Here is a 3,095-nt window from a genome sequence, read left to right as displayed (position 1 = left end):
TTTTTTTCCAGACAGGGTCTCACCTCTGTCACCAGGCTGGAGTGCAGTGGTGTGATCGTGGCTCCCTGCAGCCTCAACCTCCCAGGCTCAGATAATCCTCCCATCTTAGCCTCCCAAGTAGCTGGGACTACACACATGCACCACCATGCCCTGCTAATTTTAGTATTTTTTTAAGAGATGGGATCTTGCTGTATTGCCCTGGCTGGTCTCAAACTTCCAGACTCAAGTGATCCTTTTGCCTCGGCTTTCTAGAGCACTGGAATTACAGGCATAAGCAACCATGCTTGGTTAATTTTTACATTTTTTAATGGCTGGAAAACAAAACCAAAAACAAAGTAATATTTTCTGGTAAATTATATGAATTTTGGCCGGGCAAGGTGGCTCACACCTATAATCCCAGCACTTTGGGAGGCCAAGCCAGGCAGATCACCTGAGGTCAGGAGTTCGAGACTAGCCTGGCCAACATGGTGAAACCTCATCTCTACTAAAAATGCAAAAATTAACCTGATGTGGTGGTAGGTGCCTATAATTCCAGCTACTCGGGAGGCTGGGGCAGGAGAACTGCTTGAACCTAGGAGGTGGAGGTTGCAGGTGAGCTGAGATCGTGCCACTGCACTCCAGCCTGGGCAACAAGAAGGAAACTTTGTCTCAGAAAATAAAAAAAAGAAAGTTATAGTTATATTAATTTCAAATTTCAGTGTCTATAAGTTTGTTTGGTTTTTAGAGATGAGGTCTCACTATGTTGGCCATGTTGGTCTTGAATTCTTGGCCTCAGGAAATCCTCCTGCCGCAGCCTCCCGAAGTGCGAGCATGGGCTACCGAGCCAGGCCTCTGTAAAGTTTTACTGAAACACACACACACTCATTGGGTCCCCTAAAGTCTACGGCTGCTTTTGTGTGATGGCGGAGTCCAGTAGCTTCGACGGAGGCTATGTGGCTTGCAAATCTTAAATATTTAATATCTTGTCCTTTACCAAAAAACTTCTGCAGGCCCTTGGCTTGGGGTGCGGGGAGTAATATGTGGAGGTAGATTGTAATTTTATGCTAGTCAAGGGGAAGGCTCCCTGAGAAAGTGTCATCTGGGTAAGGCCTGAAGGAAGGAGAGAAGGGGCTATAGGGCCCCTTCCCTGGGTGAAGAATGTTCTAGGTCGAGGGAGCAGGCAGTAAGAAGGCCCTGAATTGGGGACATGACTGAAATGTTCAAAGAATGGTGTAGAGGCCGGGCAAGGTGGCTCACACCTGTAATCCCAGCACTTTGGGAGGCCAGGGTGGGCAGATACTTGAGGTCAGCTGCCCAAGACCAGCCTTGGCAACATGGTGAAACCCGGCCTTTACTAAAAAAACAAAAATTAGCTGGGCGTGGTGGTGGGCACCTGTAGTCCCAGCTACTCCACAGGCTGAGGCAGGAGAATTGCTTGAACCTGGGAAGCAGAGGTTGCAGTCCACTCTGGGCGACAGAGCAAGACTCCATCTCAAAAAACAAAACAAAGAACAGCGCAGAAGCTTCATGCCTGAACCAGCCATGGGTGAGGGCACGTAGTGAGAGATAAGGACAGAGAGGTGAAGGGCGGGTCACGTGGGGTCTCATGGGCCACCAGGAGGTCTCTGGCTTTCCCCTGAGTGAGAGGATCAGTAGGGCTCTGAGCGGGGGAGAGATGTGATCTGACTCAGGTGTTCAGAGGACCCCTCTCGTTGCCTCAGTGGGTGTCAGGGCGCAGGGGATGTCTCCAAAGCCCTTCCAAAGCCCTGGCTTTTCTCCATGAATGCCATCTCTCAGAGTGGGTGAAGTAAGCCCCACAGTGGGATATTATGAGCCAGTAGCAAAGAATGTTTAGAAGAGTCCAGTAAAAATAGCATCAGACTGTGGTACGATTGTGATTCAACCCAATTCCTGTGTATAAGAAAAAAGGCTGCAAGCCTTCTCAATGGCCACCGAGTGACTGAATGAAATCTTTTGTAAATAATTGCAGCCATTACATATGGAGCTCTTTCTTGGTGCCCCACCCCGGGTTACACGTTTTGCATGCTGTATCTTTCCGAGCACTTGCAAGGTAGGCACTGTATATCAGTTTTAGATATTAGGTCACTGAGGCTAACACAAGGGCAGACACTCACCCAAGGTTACCCAGTCACAAAGTGGCAGAACCAGAATTCAAAACCCAGGTTCGTGGCCACATGCAGTGGCTCACACCTGTAATCCCAGCACTTTGGGAGGCTGAGGTGGGAGGACTGCTTGAGGCCAGGAGATCGAGGTCAGGGTGAAGCTATGATTGCACCAATGCAATTGCACCAAACCAATTGCACCCATCCTGGGTGACAGAGTGAGACCCTGTCTCAGAAAACAAACAAAAACCCAGGTTTGTTAGTTCCTTGAATAAACCTCCCTGGCTCTTTCTAAGTTTTCAGTAATATGATGCTAATATTTTCTTTTTTAGTTTTTTTTTGTTTTTTGGGTTTTTTTTTTGAGACAGAGTCTTACTCTGTTGCCCAGGCTACAGTGTAATGGTGTGATCTCAGCTCACTGCAACCTCTGCCTCCAAGGTTCAAGCGATTCTCTTGCCTAGCTTCCTGAGCATCTGGGATTACAGGCATGCACCACCATGCCCGGCTAATTTTTTTAATTTTTGGTAGATATGGGATTCCACTATGTTAGCCAGGCTGGTCTCGAACTCCTGACCTCATGATCTACCCACCTTAGCCTCCCAAAGTGCTGGGATTACAGGTATGAGCCACTGAGCCCGGCTAATGATGCTACTATATTCATAATGGAGAAATACTTATTAAAAAAGAAGTCTCCTTAAGAAAGTAGACTCAGGCCAGGCATGGTGGCTCATACCTGTAATCCCAGCACTTTGGGAGGCCGAGGCGGGTGGATCACGAGGTCAAGAGATCGAGAGCATCCTGGCCAACATGGTGAAACTCCGTCTCTACTAAAAATACAAAAATTAGCTAGGTGTGGTGGCATGCGGCTGTACTCATAGCTACTTGGGTGGCTGAGGCAGGAGAACTGCTTGAACCCAGGAGGTGGAGGATGCAGTGAGCCAAGATCATGTCACTGCACTCCAGCCTGGCGACAGAGCAAGACTCTGTCAAAAA

General features: G+C 48.4%; 1 protein-coding gene across 1 annotated transcript in view; it reads left to right on the top strand.

Moving 5' to 3' along the window:
- The window catches only part of LOC108287813, an 8,990-nt gene that overhangs the window by 1,436 nt on the left and 4,459 nt on the right, over positions 1 to 3,095 (top strand). The window lies entirely within an intron of this gene.

Source organism: Cebus imitator, unplaced genomic scaffold (genome assembly GCF_001604975.1).
Source record: "Cebus imitator isolate Cc_AM_T3 unplaced genomic scaffold, Cebus_imitator-1.0 Scaffold356, whole genome shotgun sequence".
In the NCBI taxonomy this organism is placed as follows: Eukaryota; Metazoa; Chordata; class Mammalia; order Primates; family Cebidae; genus Cebus; species Cebus imitator.
The sequence above is the reverse complement of the archived record's forward strand: the minus strand, read 5'-3'. Positions and strand labels throughout refer to the sequence as shown.